This window comes from Coturnix japonica, chromosome 2, assembly GCF_001577835.2.
Source record: "Coturnix japonica isolate 7356 chromosome 2, Coturnix japonica 2.1, whole genome shotgun sequence".
NCBI classification, from domain to species: Eukaryota; Metazoa; Chordata; class Aves; order Galliformes; family Phasianidae; genus Coturnix; species Coturnix japonica.
Window position 1 is genome coordinate 67,276,386 of NC_029517.1, and position 21,849 is coordinate 67,298,234.

General features: G+C 43.6%; 1 protein-coding gene across 10 annotated transcripts in view; it reads left to right on the plus strand.

The window, feature by feature from the left end:
• Positions 1 to 21,849, plus strand: part of ATXN1 (ataxin 1) — a 194,601-nt gene that overhangs the window by 36,245 nt on the left and 136,507 nt on the right. For all 10 annotated transcript variants that reach the window (XM_015854672.2, XM_015854668.2, XM_015854671.2 and 7 more), the window contains one exon: positions 16,780 to 16,909. The gene's annotated coding sequence lies outside the window, so the exon portion shown is untranslated. The remainder of the gene's footprint in view (positions 1 to 16,779; positions 16,910 to 21,849) is intronic.

Here is a 21,849-nt window from a genome sequence, read left to right on the forward strand (position 1 = left end):
AAAAAAAGAAAAGAAATAGAAAACGTTATAAAAACTATCATTGCAGTAAGAAGCATTTTCTTCCCCCACAGGGAGAATGTCTGGGCCATGCCATGGTAGGATCAAGGGAGTCTATTTTTATTTCATCTTAAAGGCCCCTCTCTCATTTCATTCCTGCACTCCCCCTCCCAAAGAGCAGCTCTTCGCTGTGCTGGCTTGCAGAGCTCTGTTAGATTAGCGTTCAAAGGCAGGGCTGTGGGATGGTCGTCTTGTATGTGAAAATATTTACCAGTGGATTTTGGGTGGAGAGAAGGTTGTTTAAACAGTGTCATTGCCGGAATGTTTATTAGTCTGATATGATTAATGATTGAGGAAAGTGAGAGGAGATTTTTTTGTAGGGAGAGTGAGGAGGAGGTGACAAAGACTTAGCATCAGAAAATAGAATTGCATGTCATAAACGTGTATTTTTTGTTGAAGGAGCTTAAATATATATATACATAGACATGTATATGTTTAGCATGTGCTCTCTTATCTTGCTCAGTGTGAGCCACAGATTGGCTGTGGCTTGTCTCCAACCAGAGCAGTTTCCCATGGGAGATGCTGTGTTCAGCCACAGGATCTGCACTCGGTGAGCTGCCCAGGGCTTGCTGGACCTCATCCTCCAAACTAAGGCTGTGTTTTGGCAGTGTGCTGTCTTTAAGTGTCAGCACTCCCTACAGCACCCTCAGCATTGTGTGCTCACAAGTTGTATTTGTAAGGCTGGTGTGTGCTAACAGTGTAAATAGTGACATCGTTTCTTGAGCTGGTATCAGTGATAGGGAATGGGAGCTGTATTGAACAGAGCAGTGTTGAAATTGGTTTTCTGAGCTTCACCCCATTCCAGTATTTAATCTAGCAGCATCATGTAAGATCATTTCAGCCTCACAGCCCAGTCCTCCCATGCTATAGCTGCCATCTTAATGGAGTATGAGTGTAAGCTATATATAATACTGTTTCTGTCCCTATCCATCACAACTCCCATCAGGATTACTACGTGGCTTCACAGCATAATTAACACTGTGTGTATTAGCTGTATGTTCATTTGTCCAATATTTTGTCAAGAACAAATCACCAGCCATAATCCGATGGTAGAAACAGCTTCTGCTTTGGATTCTTAATGCCTCTATGTGAACAGCTTAAAGACTCAGCGGCAATCGGTAATTTTAAGTTAGTAATGTTACGTAATTTAAAAATCTTATGAACTGAAACTTTCTTTTTCTTTCTGTCATCCCCTTCCTTCATCTGGGAGGGAGATTGGAATTTTCTGTAGTGCCGTGTCAACATCTCTGGATGTGGTATCAGTGGGGGGAGTCCTCACTGTACAGATTGTTGTAACAAGTGTTGGAGTTTCTCCAGGATTGTGCTTTGTCAGCTCTGGGGACCCTTTAATAATACTTCTTCCTCCTCCTCGTAATTACATGGTCCTAAAGTCCTGCTCTTCTCCTTGAGTTGCAAACACTGGAATCTTCACTACTGCCAGTTTGAGTGCTGACATGTGTCTTGTGTGTTGTGCCAATGAGTGAGGAAAGAAAACCAATTAACGGGGTGGTGCTCAAGCTCAGCTGTATGTGGTGTCTTTTCAGAATGCAAGTCACTTAACATAATTCACAGATTGAAAGAAAAACATTGTGAGCAGCAGATCACTGTATGTATGTCTTTATGACCAGTGCAATGACGGTATTCCTCAGAAGTTTGCTAGGCAGAAACTGTGAATCAAACCGGTATGTGTTATGTAAGCTTTATTTCAGATGAATTTCTGAATCAACAACTTGTGTAGTCCTTAAAAAATACGAAAGTGAAAGTGGTATTTGCACAAAGAATGAAAATGTGATTGAGAACCCTTCCATTTTTATTTAAGCACAGATGGTGTGGTGATGAGCATGGGAAGAACCCGAATCAGTCAGAATTGTACAAATGTTAAGTGCTCTCCCTCTCACATTGCCTCTTGCTTACTTCCAGGGTTTTTTCCTTTTCTTTTCATTGCAGATTTTTTCTTCCTCAGCCTTTTGCTTATGTTGTCAATATTGCAATGTTTGTTTGGCTCCGACCTGGAAAGGTATTCGATTTTGCAGCTGACATTTATTTACAGGGTCACCTTCCAGTCTCTGTGTTATGTTGCCGTTCCTATGATCCACATATCACAGGCAATATAACCTGCTAGCTAAAAGGTCTCAGAGGAAACATTTCCTTTCCCTGAGCCCTGGTAAAAGGCAGCTGGAAGGTGGGAGCTTCTATCAGTTTGCTGAGACGTAAGGAACATTTGAGACCACATCTGGTTGAAGTTTTTCTAGTGTTGTATTGTACTTCTGTTACAAAGTGTGTGGCTTCACTGTTTTGGGTGGTTTTGAATCTCTTAAGAAGTTTTTACTGCAATTTTTCTCTGTTGCAACAATCTCCTTTGTATATTGCCAGCAGTTATTCCTTTAGTACTAGGAGCAGAGGGTACTGTGTCTTTGAATGTTTTGACATTCGTTGCTTTAGTTCTTGAGTCATGTCTTATGTAAGTCTCTTGAGTAGGTTTCAGGTTGCTATTTAGAGGTGATGATATGCTTCTCGTGTAGATACCATGGAGGCAAGGAGATCTAGGCATTGATTGTCTTGCTCTCTTTGTCCTCATTATGTTTTCTCATGATTTTCACTGCCTTTTTATTTGTATGAACAGTCACGAGAGGCAAAAGGTGAGAAAATGGATTCTTGGAAGATGTGTGCCCTTAATTGCCGAGGCAAATGGTTAAATCCAAACGTAAAATGTTGCTGGTTATCTAAGCAAGTTAAGGAGAAGTCGTGACTGGGTATTAGCCCATTCCTGTTAAGGTGCTCAACTGTGAATGCAGGAATGTAAGTCCAGGTGTTCAGGTTTGAACAATTTATGTAACATCAAAAGAAGGAAGTGGAAAGAGGAAGAGAAAGAGGGAGGCAAGGAACAAGTAATACGTGGCTTGTGGGGAAGCCTCAGATATTCAAAAACTTACTCGAGGCTTGAACATTTGCAGCTTTTTTGAATATCAGCTTCCTGCACCATTCTATATGACTTTTTTATCGTAATCTTTAGGCTTTCCTTTCTTTACTTTTACTTGTAATTCTCTATGCTGAAAATTTAACTGGGAGAGCAAGAGAGCGTGAGTGCTGCTTACATTCTCATGTTATCAAGAATGATGAGGGGTAGATAAAAGATCAGTTTTGTGAATAGAACCGAAAATAAAAGTCCAGAACTTGGAACCACGCAATGGGAGATGCTGTGAAGTTTTGTGCTTTGTTTGTGTAAGATGGTCAGAAGGTTGTTTTCTTCTTGCTTTAGAAAGAAAGCTGACTCTGGGCCTACTTGAAATCTTGCAGGATTTGCTAAAACTCACGGGAATTGGTAACAAAAGTCCAGGGTGACTGCAGCAGATAATTCTAGATGATGATTGTTTTGGCTCTCTGTCTTCATACTTCTAAACTACTTCTGTTAACGTGCTTGTTATTAGGGCTGTAAGATGTCTTCAGTGTTTTCATAAGGTTTCTTGAAATTATCTGCAGAAAAAAGAAATAGGATCATGTTCTTCTTGAAAAGTTTTGCAGCTTACACAGTGTTTTCTCTACAGTCATCAGAAGCACCAAAAGGTCCCATTGTGAGCATTTTACTTTGTTCAGTAGGTATCTTGCTGAAGAGGAACGTGGACTGGAAGCTTGTCGTGAGTTTCTCCTGGTATTTTAGGCTTGTTGTGTACATGCACACTACTTGTTTGACTTGTAAGTAAAATACCGTCCATAGTTCCGGGTGTGGGTAGTTTCAGGGTTGTAAGTGTACGTTACAGTGTCATGCTCGTGTACAGCTCGTACATCACAGTGTACTTTCATGTGTAGTCTCATACTGTTTGCTGTGGGGGGGTGCATTGCTCTCTGGTACTAGAAGAACTTTCAGGTTTTTTTATGGTAGTAGTAGTGCTCTGTGCTTGCCTCACCAAAAGTCTGCTGAGTGGGTGTTTCAGGGATGAGATTTAGTGCTTACTTTCGCAAGCTCTGCAAACAATATCTGACTTAATAATTCTGCTTTCTTCTTGTAATTACATGTTCTTTCTTTTTGGTAATGCCTTCAGAACTTCTCAGTTCATTATCAACTCTCAGAACATAATTTAAGGAATAATGTGTATCCTGACTGGTCATAACGAAGCTGAAATTCCATCTTGGGCTTCTGGTGTCATCACGGAACCGGGATGGAATTACGGCTTTAATTTATGTACTATGGGGGATACATTATTTATTACTATGCATTAGAAAATGATTTATCTCTGCTTGTGTTGCAAGACTATCCTACTGCTAAAAGTCCCCAGGAAGTGCTGAGACATTGTAGAACTTCTTGTGCAGATTACAGCTTCGTGAAGCTGCCAAAAAGGCCACTGCATTATTCAAAAACTGCTAGAGGTGATGAAAATTTACACAGCCACTACGGGGTTTTTCCTAACCAGCAGAATTCCTACAAGGCTCTAACTTGCTAAACCTGAGCATTTCCCTACCTTGAGTTCCTTTTCAGTATTTCATGTCACCTAAAGCCCGGATCAGGTAAAACATGGGGAGGAGCTCTGTGTTTTGAGGACCCCGATTCAACAGAGCGCTTTAACCGTAGTCAAGCTCCACTGAAGACAACGGAAATTAATCATGTGCTTAATTAGTTTGATGAATCAGTTCTTTAATGTCTACTTCTTTGCTTGTTCATAAAACCTCTTCCTTAACCCTCCGCTTCCCAAAATCGTGCATGTATGAATCCACGAATATGGGGAAGCAGCATGAGAGCGGTGTGAACTATTAGAAAACTGCAATGAAATGAACTGTTCCATCTGGTTTTCATTCCAGCAGACACTTTGTTTTTGTTTTATGCTCTGATAACCTTTGATTTTTGTGAGGTTTTCGAGTAGTAGTAAAGTCAGCGATGAGGTTCTGGTACGTAGTGACCTGTGGCCAGTTGTGGTGTCTGCAAGTGTGGCTATACTGACATGGAGTCAACAAGCGGTGGTTACCGTGTAACAGAACTGATCCTTACCTCTTCAGATGCGTGTTAGCGTTTGAGATTTGGGAACGGGGGCTGCAGTAACGTGTTTGCAACTGCTGTGACCTGGTGTGGAAGAAGGAAAAAAACCTCAAACCCTGAGGGTTTGTAGGAGTTTTGATTAAAAAGTCGTAGCAAAATGTCTTCAAAGTGCTCAGCTGGATCAGCTGGGAGAAAAGAACTAGATATTTGTAAAAGATCAAACAGATACAAATACCTTAAAAGAAGTCATCGATGTAAATTAAATGAACGCTTTATGCAAGCACAGAAGTATTATAAAAAATTAAATACTCCCACTTTCAATGGCAGCATTTTTATCTAAGGCTCTGATGACATGCATAAACCACTCAAGTTTCAGTCTTGTGTGTTATATTGTCATCAGAAGCTCTGACTAATAATACAAGAAAGTCTCACAAATGGCAGTTGGATATAGAATGACTCTAAATTAATTTTTTTGGTGTTGTTGTATTATTTCACATGTTTAAGCCAAAGAAAAAAAAAAAAAAAGGAAAAAAAGAAGCTGTCAGTGCTTACTGACTAACTGAGCCTAATGGGGTGTGTTATCCTGTGCCTAATTGTGCCGGCCGTGTCGTAAATCACAGATGTGGAATCTAAAACCCAGCAACGAAGTTGATAATCCTTCGGGTTCAAGCATCCTGAAGCTGGTGTACAGAAAGGCGTGCAGAACACGGCAGAGCCGGCAGCTCTTCCCCCACGCAGAATTAACATCATTGTCGTTTTGCGGGGAATACCACGGGAATCAGAACGAGAGGCATCCAGCTCCCTTCAGCGCGAGAGCTGGAGAGACGGCTGCAGTTTCTAGGCAGAGTTTCAGCCCGCTGGAGCTGTATAAATAGATCACTGGTGCCATGCAGATCTGCGCGGGACCAATCGCTGCTCCCTCCCACGTCACGAGGAGAAGCAGAAGAGCTGGGCTCTGCGGCTGCCTCTGCTGTGGCGCTGGCACTGGGGGCTCCTGAGGGCAGCAAGGCTCTCCCAGGTGGTGCTCTCCCCTCCGACATAGGCTGGCACTGGGCTTTCACAGGTGTAAGCTGCTGCTTTAAAGCCTCCTTTAGATCTTAAATCGACCGTGGCATTTGCGCCGGCTTTCTGAATGGGTTGCAGCCTTGGGAATCCGGTAGCGTGTGAATTGAGATAGCGTGTCACATCAGCAGAGAGAAAGCCGGCTGTTAACCATTCAGGGAATTATTTCATTGCAGTGCGACAGATACATGAGACTGGAAAGCCTTCCTAAGCCCTGCAGTTTTACACTTCCACCTGCGTTTCTTTTTCTGACAGCTACAAGCGTTGCTATCAGTGTTGTGCAGGGAGGGGCTTTTAAGTTGGCTGCTAGAAATGAGGATGTACGTACACATTAAGGGTAGGTTTCTCAAAGTCCTTAAGCTGGCTGTGTCTCGTGGTGGTGGTGTATTAATTGTGGTCCCAGAGCTCTGGATCCTGGCCCTGGAGGCTAGGAGAAACCCTGGGTGTGCATTTCTGTACAGATAAGAAGGGCTGAACTGTCTGCATTAGTCTGTGTGAGGAGCACTGTGTTAAAGGCAAGCTGGAGAAAAGAATGGGAGGAGGTTTTAAGATAGGATTAGGGCTCCATACCTTATTGACATGGTGCCTGACTGTGAAAGATCAGTCTTAAGGTAGCGCTGTTAGACTTGCCAGCTGCTCTATAAGCGCTGCCCTCTTTGTGTAACCCAGAGAGACGCAGCTCTGTTCACCCTGGGCACAAGGTTCAATGCCCCAGTTTTCTTTCTGGGTGGTACCAGTTGGGTAACCTGGTTGTTCAGCTGGTGCTTGGGGCTGGGTTGTGCTTGATGTGCTGTAGGAGCTCCCGAAGTTGTGTAATTGCAAGTTTACTGTCATGCAGCAGACGACTGATGGCATAATTTGTATTTTCAAAATACATAAGCAGCTCAGCCTAATCAGGTGGTGTTGTAAATACTTCCAGGAGATAAAAACAAGGTATTAGGGCAGGAAACGGAGTTACAAACTTCCTTTAATGAGCTGCATATTGTTTGATCATGTTTTTTCATATACATGAGCTTCTGCGTGCCAAGTTCTACTAATAATTGGCAGCTACTTCACAGTCCTAGAGAAACGATATTATAAATACTGGGAACATTCAAAGTGAATCAACTGACATGACTAACAGGTGATTAGTACCAACAGTAGAAGGCCCATTTGTTGTTCCCTGCAATACAGAGGGAAGGGCAGCTGGAGAAGCAGGGAGGAAGGCTCAGCTCCCTGGGCTGTTAGCTGTGGTACGGCTGCCTGGCTTGGGTTACACTGCTGGCTGGTTCGATGTTTAGCTTACAAATCAGAGCAGCCCCGCTCACTTCTTGAAGTCCTGAATGTTAAGCACATAAATGGGTACATTTGGGGTTTGAAAGAGCCTCGTTGGCTTATTGTGGAGAGTTTCCAGCGAAACTTTATGATGCAGGAAAACCCCCAAATTACAAGTCTTTTACCACTTCCAGCGGGTGGCTTGTGATGTTGTTGGGATAGAAAGTGGAGGGGAGCCCACGTCCATTTTTTCATAGATGCCAGTAATCCTCAGCATTTGAGAAAAGCAAAATATGCCGTGTTTTTGCCTGCAGATCAGCTGCCATCATTTTTCAAAGACAAAGATTTTAAATAGCAAACGCTGACTCGAGGAGGCTTTGAGGAAAGCACTTCTGAAAAAAAATAAAATACTCAAATGGCAGTGAAGGATTTTTGGTTTCCATTTAGCTTTTTTTCTATGTTACAAATGTGTTTGCTCTCGTGGGGATTTGGCTGTGTGGCAGTAAGGAGAACAGATTACTCTCTCACAGTGTTTTATTGAAAATCAGTTTGTTTTTCATGATAATGAAATCAATCACAATTGTAAAAAGACACAGGAAGGCAGCAAGTTCATGGGTGGATCAGATCTTTTTACAGGGCTTGGATGTCTCTCTGCACGTTTTTTGCTGAATTATGTTCCTTTACATGCGCAAGAAGGGTGATTCCTGCTTCTGAAGGGATTCTAGGTTGAAATTGCATGTTCTGTATCATATTGGATTAGCATAAGCCTAAAGGCATTTAATGGGCCTGGCTGATATTTAAATCTCTTAGTTTGTGCGTAAAGCCGTATGTTGGTTAATCTAAAGTATATTTTACTTTTAAATATATACCTGGTTGTTGAAGCATGTGCATTTTAGCATCAAACACAAGTCCAAAGACTAGCACAAGGAGGGGGTTTGTAACTTTCTAGAAGCTGCTGTGTTGCTTTTGAAGTGATTGCGTGCTGATAGTTAGCTTTATTTAGTTGTATTCCAGTTGCTGAAAGCTGGATGTTGTCTTTTCCATCCCTTTGAAGGAAGGCTGTGCAGTTGGTTTCCTTGCAAACCTCGGTGGTTCTGCAGAGGCTGGCTGCTGGGTTACTTTCATTTTGTGCAGGACGTTGGCCATGGGAGGGTTACGTGGTGCTGCAGTCATTGGTGGGGGACAACAAAATGAAATACTTGATGTGAGATCAAGGAATGTGGAGAGGAGAATATGCCTTTATAATGTGCACTGGTTGGTGCTGAAGAATAAAACTGTGTTGAGTGAGTGCTAGTTTTCAGATGACAGAAGTTTGCAGGTTGAAAGCAGTTTTATCCTCAGTCTGAATAAATCCTGAGGAGAGAAGACTGCACTTCAGCCCATATCAATACATGTATGTGCGTCTAGAGGTACAATATCCAAAATAAGTGTGTTTTTTTCCCCTCTGCTTCCAAACTGTGCTCACTCAGTGCATAGCAACATACAGCATTCTAAATTTTCCACAAACTGAGCTTTGTAATTGGTGTTGCCATTAACTATCTTATATCATGAATCATATTAAAGAAAAAAGTACCTTGTTTCGATCCTCCAGGGGAAAAACCCTTTCTCTTCCTCACCTCCCTCTAAAAACCCCACACACCTACTTGTCCTGTGTCATCTGAAGCAGATCTGACTCCGTTATCTGTACCTAAATCTACAGATAGACTTTTCCTGTCTTGCATAGGAACAAAATGTTGTCCCACTTTCTGTAGTTGCAATTGAGTAGTATCACAAACAAGTTACAGTAGTAAACCCAATGTGTTAAATGGAACGGAGGAAAGATTACAATTTAATTCCCCAGGAAACATAACTAATATTATTCATAAGCAGAATGCAGTTCTTGGTGAGTAAAAGTAAAGCTGTGTTTCACAGCAGCATAAGTAAAATAAATCTCCCTGGGCAAGGGCTCTGCTTGGATTTGGTACTAATTAATCTTGCAGAATTAGCACTGCAGCTCTGAATTTTCACATCAGATCTGATTGTTTACCTTTCTTGCCAGTCCAGCATCATTTTTCAAGGGCCAGGACTGATATTTTAGCTTGTTTTCTTTCTTGTGCTCGCTATCTTTCTCTTAGTCTCCCTGTAATAGCTTTGGAATCCGCTGGCCAGTTTCAGCTAAATTTAACAGAAAGGTTGAGATCACAGAGACCTTGAATTCCTCACACTTTTATTAAACAGGCGGTCGGATGTAGGGCAGTGACAAGCTGATGACCTTTCTGAAGGAAAGGCTTGTCCATGCTGCTGGAGATGGGAGAGGGCACCGGGGTGTGAGCAGCTGTGGGGCTCCCAGGGCTGAGCCAGCTTTGCCCAGAACATGCTCCTTGCCATTCCAGAGGCAAGGCCCCATAAACCAGCTGTCCCCATAAACCACTTATGGGACTTGCTGGTCTTTTAAGGGTCCTAGCTCCTTAATAAATGTATTTTTAGGTTTCCAGCTTTCCTCTATTCTAAGCCAACAGCTCTCTTTTCATTTCCCATGTCCTACGGGTAGCAAATGGAGCCATAGGGTGACAGACAAAGTGATGTGACTAGGGCTTGGTGGGAGAACTAGTGTTGTAACCACTCACTCTTGTTCAATGCACAGAGTCCCTAAGGAATGAGGTTTAAACACTGAGGTCGGTTATTAAAGGCCCAAAACTTTCTCAAGTGGCTCTTTTAATTGCAGGATGAGAAGTTAAGTGCAAAGCTACTCTCTTAAAAATCAAGCTCTCTAGAAACTGTGTTTTGCTCACAGAAACAATTGTCTTTGGAGGAAACACATGCAAATTGCTTTTAAGAAAGGGGACAAACAGCAGGTTAGCTGTGGTGACAGGGCTCAGCTTCCCCTGCTGACTTTGCCCTTTTCATTCATGAAATTGGACAGTAGTTGTGAAGTGAGATTGTGGATTTTACACAGACTTCCTCCTCATTTTGGCTTCCGGCTTGCAGCGAGCTCAGAGCTGTCTCATGTATGTAAGGCCAGTGTAAGGAACAAGAGGAAGAGGGGAAGCTCTTGAGAAATACTGGGGTACAAGGAGGGGGTCACCGGGTACTTTTTAACAACTTACAGTGAAACATTTGTCTTCTGTACTCTTTTGCATGCAAGGGGATAAATAGACTGTGAGGAAAAGATGCTTTGTCCCTTCTTGGTTACATTTGCAACAAGTGTTGTGGGCTGTGTAGATGGGTGGCTTCCTGACAACGGCCTGTGAGCCTCCAAATGGCCTGCAAGCCTCTGTGAGCTCAGTAGATAGTTCCTAGTAATTGGAAGAGGTAACTGAGAAAGTTAGGTATCATCTCACAGGATTCCTAGCCTTCCATGTGCTGCAAAAAAGTGGACTGAGCATCTTACTACTAAAATTAATTAGGAGATGTTGAAAGATGTTGGAAATACTAAATACTAAAGATTTTTAGTGATGTAGGAAAAGAAACAGAAGACCCACCTTGAGAAAAATGTCAGAGGATATTTGCCTTAAGCTGAGATGCCAACACAGTCATCTTAAAAAGCTGCTACTGCCTGGAATTTTCTACTGGCTGTTTTTGCAACTACTGCCTAAAATTTACTATTTTTTATGGAGTTTAGTGGGAGAAAGGTAATGTTTTGTGGTTGTTTTTTGTTCCTTTGTTTTTTAAATTCAGTTTGGTTTATATTTTCCTTTCTATAACTGCTCTTTACTGTTTAGGTGCAAGAAGGTAAGAGTAGTAGAATTAATTCTGAAGCTGCAGAAATGGTTAGTTGTTGTAACAGAAGCTACTTTGTTCTCTCTTCCCTTCTCTATCCATTGTTTGCTTCAAGATTGCTGTCACCATTAGGCTGTTGTAATATTAAATTAGAATATAATGTTATGTTCTTATTTTTTATGGTGGCATTAAGATGAATGACAGCAAAATATTTTCTTTTTATGGTTGTAACAGCATCAATAAGTCATGTAGACCAGCTGGGGAGGATCTGTATGGTGCCATGGACTACATCAGGCACGTTTCAGGGTTTCTTTTCGTTCTGAGTGGTAAGGTCCCACTGAGTATATGCCCATTGGTTGTGCTCCAGGACAACTTGGTGCATGTAGTTTAGTTCCTCTTGGGAGGGATTCAGCTCATGTGCTCCAAGATCACCCCACAACACAAGCAAAAGCCTAGGCAGGAAGGAGGCTTTCTTCAAAAGCCATAACCCTGGTCAGAAGAAAAGCAGAATTGGAGATGTCCCATAGGGACCCTATGAAGTGAAGGGATGGAAAGAGAGGTGTATTTCAGCTGTCTGATCTCGTAGCTGTGCCAGTTAGTAAAGCACGTTTCAAAATTTTTCTTTCTTGATGTTCTTCCCTTTTCTTTGCATTCAGTACTGAAAGGGGAAGGTTGATGCGAGTAGGCCTCAAAGAAGGAAGGCTGTTTTGAGAAGTTAGAAAGAAGAAATCTTCTACCAAAAGAGGGATCGTATCTCCTTTTAGGAGCTTGAAAAATGCCAAGTGTATGTTAGATGCTTAACAAATCATGACCCATCTCTAGCAGGGAACTCACATTCGTGCGTGACTTGCTGACATTAGCATGTGCCACTGGGGACAGTGCTCACATCCTTAAACAAAAGAGGGTGCTCAGATACTGCAGTGAACTGAGCTTATCAGCCGTTGTAGGATGTTGGCTAGGCATGCTTTAATAAAAAGATGTGTAGACTCCTTTTGGTGTGTGTCCTGAGGCAGGGAAAGAACATATGGCATGGTGAGACGTAATGTCATTATTGCTAGCATGACTTTGAAAAATGTATGATGTTACCTTAGACAGTAGGTGTGAGAGCCAGTCTGGCAGATGTGACAGTCCTGCTTTCTGAATTAGACAGTTGGCAGCCCAAAGAGCCTACTACCAAGCCCGTTATTTGTCAAAATGCTTGTGTTAACAATTTGTGCTGAGGAAAAGAGAAGCAGAAGTAGAGATGACAGAGGCAGTAGCACAGTGTTTTAAGAAGAAAAAAAATTACGTCCGGACAAGTAGGCTTGTACAAAAGCTTCATCTGTTTCAATGTCCTGTCTCTCCTTCATTAAAAGGGTAGATTTGGCTGCAGTGGCCAACCTGGTTTTGTAGCCAACCAACTCTCTTGACCCAGGCAGAGGACAGCATTTGTTCTCTGTGTGGAAGGTTTTATTTGCTGGCCAGGCTGCTCCCATGGTCTTGTAAGACCACTGTTAACTGCAGTAGTGCTGAGCTGGTTATGGCTCAGTTATATTTCTGTTCTAAAAAAAGCTCGTGTTCAGACCTGAAAACTGTCCTGCAACAAAGGTTGCCAGAGGTTTCTCCTGAAGTATCCTGTTCCTCTGAGGTGCTGGAGATAGTTAAATGTATAAGGAATATAGATTATGCGATCTCTATATGTACCATCAAATTAATACGTCTCAGAATCCAGTGTTGTGTAGCTAGAAGGTAGTTGAGCCTGAACAAGTAAGGCAGAAGGTAAAAGGAAAAATACCAGGCTCATCTGTCCCCAAAAGCATAACATTTCTTCTTTTTTCTAAGAGCCCTTGAATTTGAGGAGCTCGGAATGTGTTTGAACGTGGCAAATCATCATGTCACACTTGATTTTCTTAACACTTCTTTCAAGGCCATACACGGCATTTAGCAGAGTTACTGATCTACTGCTTTTCAGGGGCAGAGCACGAGTTTTACAAAAGATGTTACCTGACAGACTGTGAGGATGGGACTGCATGGCATTCAGGTGTTTGTGTGCTGGCACTCGTAGCTTTCAGTAGAAAGGTGCATGGGAGGTTTGCATACAGATGAATGCAGGTGGATGTACATCAAGTCCACATGCAGCAGGATGAGCCTCAGATGCACGGCACAGTACATCACTCTTGAGTCAGGCAGAGAGCCTGGTGCTGCCATTTCCCCATCCTTCATAGCGAGCCATCGGATGAGATTTAGCCTGCCCCAAATCCCAAAATGTGGTCAGGAGAGCCATCTTCTCCCCATCCACAGGAAGCATAAGCTGAGTCTTTCTCTATAGATTGTCCTGGGGTTTATTTTCTTTCTTAACTTGATTCTTTGTTCCCACTGCCATGATTTTTCATCAGTTTTGATCATAGTCAAGCCATGCAAAAATAATTAATATGCCAGTTGACTGGAATGGATAATCAGTTCAGTCCATGCAACTCATGCTGCGCTTTGAGAGAGACACAATTGCTGCAGGGAGAAAAAGGTCCCACTGGTGGCATTTCATCAGCCTGCAGCTCTGGGGAGGTTTTCTAAAGTCCCTGGCTGCCAAAGCAAGGGGAATTATCTGTCTCAGTTTGCATTAAAAGGCAAAATATTTCCGCCTTGCAACAGCAGAGCAGCAGAGCACTTGTTGCATTCCTCCAACTCTGGAGGCAAAGAAAGAGGCCCTGTGATTTTTGTTGGCTGGCAGAACTTTCGAAGGAAGTAATACATTAGGAGGAGATGTGAGCTGATCAATCACCGTTTAATTTCTGGGGGTTAGGAACATGGCATGCTGTAGGCTTGATGAGATGCGGTTGTGATGGAACCCTGATTAAATTCAGCTTCTTTACAGCTGACAGGGTCAACACAGTGTGTATGAGAGGAGGAAGAGGATTTATGCTTCACAGTAAACCTGCCTTTGGCTGTGCTGGGGGCTGGAGGAAATCTGCACCACCTCATTAATTGCAGAATTGCTCGAAGCTACATCCATTTCTCCAGAAGGGGGAGAGTGGAGTAGTTGGATGCTGGGGGAGTGTACCGGTACAGAACTGTTCTTCCTCCCTGGCTCAGGCCTGGGCATGGTATAGAAAAGTCAAGGCAGTTAGAATTAGGCTGTCAGATCTACTCTCATTAGTGTTTGTAAAGTCCATCACATCTGTCAGTTGTACGACTGAATCGTTATGCATTAAGATTTCACCACTGTTTTTAATACTGTAACCAGAAAAAATCCCTCCCTTATTGTAAAACCACTTTTTGTTTGGCAAACTCTGATTTGTTGCTTCTATTTCTGTGAAGATCAGATGGGTAACGGGAGCTGTGCAGCAAATGAATGTATGCTACTCGAGATAGTAAAATACAGGGCTACAATAGGCCTTTTCTGAGCAGCTGTAAAGCTGCTGTGTGACTACAGTGAAGCCATTCAGCCTGCCCCATGCCTGCTGGGAGCACCCGGGAGGAGGGAGTTGTGTGGGTGGATGGGCAGCCTGCAGAACAGCTTCAGACAGGGACAGAGTGATGTCCGGCACCTTGGTTTGGCTTATCAGGTTGCTTCTGGGGGATGTGAAGTTTCAGTTTCACGTGAGGTATCTGCAGCTTTGCCCATGTTACCACATCAGCACTAATTCAGCGTGGGTGTTGTGTTTCTTACATCCCTCTGAGATGCTGTTATCTTCGTTGTAGAGATGGGGGAAACTGAGGCACAGGAAAATCAGGGTTAAGTGACCATGTGCATCTTTTCCAACAGTGGTGATTCTATGATTCTGTGATCAGGAGCCAAGCTCTCATACCTAAAAGTCACTGTAGAAGCTCAGGTGTCATTTACAGCTATTCCAGCCCTTCAGGAAGTGTCACATATCATTTGCCCCTAGGTCATGTGAAAAGTCTGGAGGATATCTGGGAATCTGTCCCTCGAAAAACAGTCTGTCTCTGTAACAGAACATTAAAAATGCTGGTGCAGGCATGAGGGCAGGAGGATTTTACACTGTTTTCAGTCTTAAAATAGAGTCCCCGGCTACCTTGTGAACTGGGGAAAGACTGAGAAGGAGGAGCTGGTTGGTTCAGAGGGGGGGCACTCCGTGAAAAGAATCCTTTTGACACTCTTCCTTAAATTAAGAATCGTTTCTGGGTGGCATGAGTCATGGACAGGTTGTCCTCATTTCACTTTGAACTCGCAGCCTGCTCTGGATCTGTGTCACAGTTTTGGAGGGCTCTGTCCCCTCCCTGCAAATCTCTAGGTTTGGCTGCTAGGAGAGAGAGCGGCCTCCCCAAGGGAAGCAGGAGCTGCCTAAGCATGGAGAAGCACAGATGAACAGGGTAATTTAAGTGGTGCAACTGGGGATTTGTTCCTGCTCTAAGCAGCTTGTGGGAGTGGTGAAACAGGTGCAACCCCTGGGCCGGTTTAGGGGAGCCCACCTTCGCCCTGGTTTGTGTGTTGGACTTTGGGCTGAGTTTTGGGTTTTCACTATGGGAGGGGGGGAGGTAAATTGTGATGTGGAAAGCTTTACTTCTAAGAAAGTTGTATTTTCTGAAATATGTACAGCCACAGAAAGGCTGTGGATGGTGTCTCTATTTCTTAATTAAAAGCAATGGAAAAAATTGTTCAGAGCCATCTGTCTGTCACAGCTGAGGGAAGAAAACCCAAAGCAGTTTGGCTCAGCTGCACACAAGGTCAAACTCTCTTCTCTGTCACGTTGTGAAAGTTTGTTGGTTTCAGTGGGGTCAGTTGCAGGTGTAGCCACGGGAACGGGTCGCCATTCAGGCTTTCAACAGCACAAGAATGAATGCAGAGGAATGGAGTTGTTGGTGCTAAAAATGGTGCGGGGGGAATAACCGGGATGCCTGCGCTCCAGCGGGGCCATGCAAATGCAGGATCGTGCTGTCTGAGGGAAAGTGAGCTCTGTGTCGCCTGGCAGCACCCGCAGCTTGCAGCCAAGGGGTTTTCCTTCTGACAGAGCCTGGGCTGTCGGCTCTCAGCTGCTGGCTGTGGCACCACAGGTAGGGGTGAGCAGAGGCGTGGGTGTGCGGGAGGGGAGGAGGAAGCGCTCTGCGTAGCACAGCAGTGTGTAAGGTCGCAGTCAGACCCATTCAGACCTTTTTTGGCAATGGTGGAGAACGTCAGAATTGATTGTGTTAGAGACCTGCCAGTTTCTCTTACTCAGTGCTTTGTCGCTCCTCCTCCTCCCTTCCTTCCTCTCCTCTGCTCGGGCTGGGTTCTGTAGTGCAGGCACTGTGCAGATTCCCCGGCCCGTTACTGAGTCCCCTGACTGTTCCAAAAACATCCTTGATTCAGGAGCTATGCATGTTACTGCTAGTAATAATATCAGTAGTAGCACTGCAATGATAATAAAGCCAGTCATAGCTCTCCCCTCTAACATTTTGTTGCTTACATAATAGGTTTTGGTTTGTTCTATCCACGATTTGCATCTCCGGGCTATTGTCCTTTCTCTTCATTGTTTTGCAGAGCCTGGTTGTATACCAGATCCTACTTTAAACACTTAGTAGTGTACTGCCATAGACATTTTAAAAATGGCATGTTTTTCAGTGGTCTAAAATAGTTGCCAGTTTGTTTTGTTGTAAGCACAGCCCACAGAAGAGTGCTTCTGCTGTGGGGAGTTAGCGCACTCACTGAAGGTAATGAAATATACATCGGAGAAAGGTCAGGGATTTCCCCCAAGCCACCCACCAATCGCTTGAAATAACATGTTCATTCTGAGTATTTGTTGGTTTGTTTTTTGTTTAAGATCCTGGAGCCCAGGAAAGAGTTTTAATGCAAAGCATCAGAAAAAAACCTCTGCGGCATCTCATGTGAGAGAGGGGAGAGAAGAAAGAAGACTTGCGCAATAACATCTCGAAACACTCATATGGTTTGAGGTGAGTGACTGGAGGGTCTTCTCATAACTTACAGTTAGTTTGTAATTAATCCTTTTTGCCTCCGAGTGTTGTGATATTTGTGTCCATGGCAATAAAAATAGCTGAGAGAGAGAAAGAAGAACAGCAGCAAAAATATGGAATGCACTTAACTTTTTGAGAATGGGCCCCATGAGGTCCCATCCTGCAAACAGGCGATCATTCTGGCTTTTGTAAGGGTTGAACCTTGTTTAAATCAATGAGGCTATTCTCCCTGAAAGTGAGGCATGCGCGTAAGTATGTCCAAGTTTGGAATCTGTGGAACATGGGAACTCTGCAGAAGAAAGCTATTGAAGAAAATACAATGCTCTGCCAGAAAAATGCATATACAGCTATGTTACTGTTGCTGATAATGTCATGAGTAACTGGAGTTTACAGCATTCTTAAGCAATACTTTTGTATTATACACATATTTCTCATTTTTATGTTTAAGCACCTCGTTGGTGCTTACCAGACTTCTTGACAGAGCCTGTTAGTACTCGACCGGCTTTAATAAGTATGTCTCCCGTAATTGCTTCATCAGTGTGTCTTTGAACAAGAAGAGTTAAAAGTATAAAGAAAATAATGTCCCCTTTCATAACCAGAGTTGCAATTTGCACTTGGATGTTCGACTAGCAGCAGAACTAGGAGTTCCCTGACTGAAGCTGAATTGTGTTGTCTTGAGTTATTAAATGTTTTTAATAAAGACAATTAATTATGAACTGCAGTGAAGAGCCCACCTTTTCCCTCTAGTCCTTCCCTTTTTGTTTTCATTTCTCTCGTTAGAAAAGAATGACCTCTGAGTCTTTTTATTTTGTCTAGCACAGAGGAAATGTTACAGTTGTAAAACTAGCCACTGAAATGCTGCCTAAATGAAAACTGAGAAAGCTGCTCTACCTTGAAAAAAAAATGAAAAAAGTTATTTATTCCTTTCTGACCCGCAAGTGTGCTGAAAGAGACAAGATTACTGCAAGAAACCTGCAGATAGAAAAGAACCAACATAGCGTAGTAGAAGCAGGGCATATAACCTCACAACTGTGCAGAATATCAAAACCGTTTGCCTGGTGCCATTTGCAGACATTTGTTGCTTACCAGGTTTCAGAAGAAAGGAGAGCATAGCCGGCCCCTGGTGATTGCTCTGTATTTGCTTTGTAGGAATAGAGCTATTAAGTTTCTTTTGAAATCAACAGAGTCGCTGCAGGGAGCTAAATATTTCCTTTCTGGTTGGTGGACTGGAGCCATTTCTTGGGAAATTGCACCAGTCCTGTAAGCATTTGTACAGATTTATCCAGAAAGCTAGAAACTTGCGAATCAATATAGACAACTCCTTCTTACATGCAGCTCTTGCATTAGGGACTGTGTACCCCAAAAGGGATACAAGACTCTTCCAGTAGGAGCCTGAGGCGATTTTTGTAGTTGTGAAATGAGACATTAATGCAAATATGTTTAAGACTGCTGCCACGTGACATATAGGAGCTCTCGTTTGTACAACTCCCCATTCCTTTTGCCCTCTCTCTCCTCACTGCCACAGTTCAGGTGGTAAAAGACTTTGCACTCTGGGGCTCACCTTACTTCAGGCATAGGACTGCAATCGTGGCCAGACCAGGCTGGTGACAAAGAACCACAGTCAGCCCTGTGTGATATCTCTGAGCCCACCTTGTTTTCTCCCAGTCCCCATTTTCTGTGGGCAAGCATTCCTTCTGAGCTCTGTGGAGAGCAAGTCACAATGCTTTTATTCCTATCTTTTTTTCATTTACATCAGACGAGGATAACATGCATGATTTTCCTTTCACGGCAGCCTTTTTGCTGTTGGTCTCTGAGGAAGCTCATATTGAAGTTCAGGGGAAGGTATCTTTGTAGCATCTGCGTGACCTTTATAATCATTCAATCAGCTCTCGGTTGCAGTCACAAAATTGTTGAGTCTTGTTTAGATTTCATTGCATTCAAGAGTGGAGGAGCTCGCTGGCAGTATCAGAGAAAGGGAGGTTCTTCGGTGGTGAGAGATGTGTTTTAAGATATTGCTCTGTTTTTTTCCAGCACGTGAAGAGGCAGTGCCTCTATCCGCGTGTCCTGTGGTGGTGGGAGGCAGGGAGCTGAGTGAGTGCTGAGCAGGCGGAGGGACCAACTTCCTTTAGCCTTTTATTTTTTCACTGGGAGTGAAAATGGGGGCCTGAGCCTGCATGGATTAAACACATGCCTGTTTTGTTTTGCCTTTCTCTGCTCTTCTTTCAGCTGTCAGCGTGCCATGTTCAGATGGCAGTGATCAGTTTCAAATTGTCCCCCATCCATGCTCCTCAGCTCTCCTAAACTATTAGTTTAGTGGAGCTCTTCAACAAAGATGGCACCGGTTCGATTTTTTTTTCCCCCTAGCTAATGGAAAAAGAGGTTGCTTGTTTGTTTGTTTGTGTTTTTCCCCTCAAGTCAGCTGCATTCGTTCCCAAAGCAACTTGTGTTAAGTGGAAATGAGGCTTTGATAATATGTGTGCTTGCTGGAGACTTGCTTAGATTTTTTTTTCCCCTGTATATGGATCTTTTCAATGGGGCGCCTCTATTGTGCAGCAGAAAGAAAGTGCACGGGCTGCCAGGCACATAATGGAATTGTTCATTTGTTTATGTAAGTGTGTGTAAGCCTTTGTGAAGAGGAGGTGGTGGGGACAGAGAATGGAGACCTTCACCGCAGGGAGCTGAGTGTGTCGTGGCACAGCCGGGGCCCCCTTTCAGCAGGGCATGGCCATGTCTGTGCTGCTGCCCGTACCCATGTTGTATTCTGTGCTGGTCAGCATCACCTGGGATTTTTGCTTCTGAGCCTGACCCACTGAAATGGGTGAAGCTGATGCAGCCATTGACTACTCTGGCTGTAAACCACATTAGGCAAAATTTGCAAAAACACTTATATTTCCAACTTCAACCATGTGTGTTGGCTTTCGAAAGAATGATGCAAACATGAACCGTGCCAATACTGTGCTTCCTCACCATGAGGCTATTTGTTATAAAGGATGTATGGTTTGAGTTGTTTTAGTGTGGAGTAGATAAGAACTTGAACCGAAGCCTTGGATCCAAGCCCACCAGCAGCTTTGTAAAGGGCAGGATCCAGACCTAAAGTTCAAGCAGCTCCTAGCAGAGACTGGTTTTAACTTACTTCATCAAATGGGAGTAGCCAGAAGTTTTAAACTGAGACTTCTGAACAAGATCTTTGCTTTTTTTTCTCACCTACCACTCTTGTCTGCATGTGAAAGCACAAGGGCTGTGTTTTCCACACACCAGCTCAGGGAGTGGAGAGGGGCCGCTGTGGTGATTGGTGTTACACAGCCGTGTGCTTTCTGTCCAGAAGTGTTTTCTTCTTGAGGAGTAAGATCTTTTGGAAAGAAGGTCTTTGGAGGCACAACAGAAGCTTCAAAGGTAGGACCCTGAAGATTCCCAGAAACCAAGAAGGTTTCTGTTATTTAGTTCAAGTTAGTTGGTCAATAGGCTGTGGAGCAAAACAGGCTTCAGTGGCTGGGCTCCCCAGCCCCCAGTGGTCCTCACTTGTGATGCTACAGCTTAGTTACGGATGTGAAAAAATAGCTACACCATAAAAAAAGCAATTCACAAAGCCTGAGCTTTACTTTCTAGATACAGGATTCTGTTCTTATCCTTCCCCTTCTTCGTTGCCCTTGGACACATTTATAGGACTTTCCAGTCTCTAGCTGCAGAGTTACTGGGAGATGTTTGGTTAGATGTTATTTTACACATCTGCTACATACGTCAGAGAGTCACATCCTGCACCCAGAGACTTTATGTGGATTAGCAGCCCTCCCTGTGGGACTTTGAATCTATAAACCAATGAATGGCTTATGAGGATACAAAAATGTAGTCTCGTAACCGACTGCATATATTCCTGCTACAGTCATCTCCGTGTTTGACAGAGAAGAATTGCTGTGTGAAAGACAAGAAGCACTGGTGAACTGGGCAGCATTGTAGTATGGCAGTTGATGAGCTCCATCCTAGAGGCATCTTTCTGGTCGGCAATAAGAAAATAGTTTTTATGATGATGATTCAAGTATCTCTAAAAGAGGCTGGCAAACAGCTGCTGTTGCATGTCTCAAACTTAGCATTGTGAGACTGTGGGGAGGATCTGAATACCTGTAGCTGTTGGTAGCTGAGGGTCTGCAGCTTTGTCCAGAGACTGTAAATCTCTGCAGTCTGTAGAGGAAACACAAGTTAGAAGTAAGTATCTTTCAACTGAACAGTGTTTCCTTCTCTGCTAACCTTACTGCTCAGACTTCTAGTTCTGTTCCCTAGTTCAGCAAATACATAAAGCCTGGAGAAAGTGTCTGGCTCCTCACCTGAGTTTTTTTTTTTCATGAACCATGTAGAAACAAAACTTTATAGAAGCACTTATGAATGATGAACTAGGACTGCTAGTCTGTATGCTTTACATGTCTGTCAGCAGAGGGGCTGAGCTGTGACTTGATAATAGCTGGTGGGACTGTGCCTTCGACTGACAGCCCATGGGTGGAGGGTGGGGAAGAGCACTGACCGTGAACTTGTGTGCATGTTTTCTTCTGTTTGGGTAATGTACAGTGAAGCAGCTGCTCACCATCTCGGGAGGCAAATCGTACTGGTTGTAACAGCAGTTCTATGTGTCATCTGATGCTCAGGAGCCTCTCACTACCATCTTGTTAAAAACCATTGGTAGAGGGTTGGAGACAGCCAGGTGAGACAACAGTTAACACTGAAGAGCTGGAATGGGAAGGTTTGCAAGTCTGCTAAGACCATTTTCTCCTGCCACAGGACTTGGCAGCTGGAACCCATGTGGGAGCCCATTGCTGCTGGCCGGGAGCTCCTTGGGCTCTTGTGCAGTGCAGCTGTGGATGTGAGAAGGTGTGCCACCCCACAGGCCAGGAGTCCTTCAGCAGCCAGCCGCCTTCTCCTCTGTTGCCTCT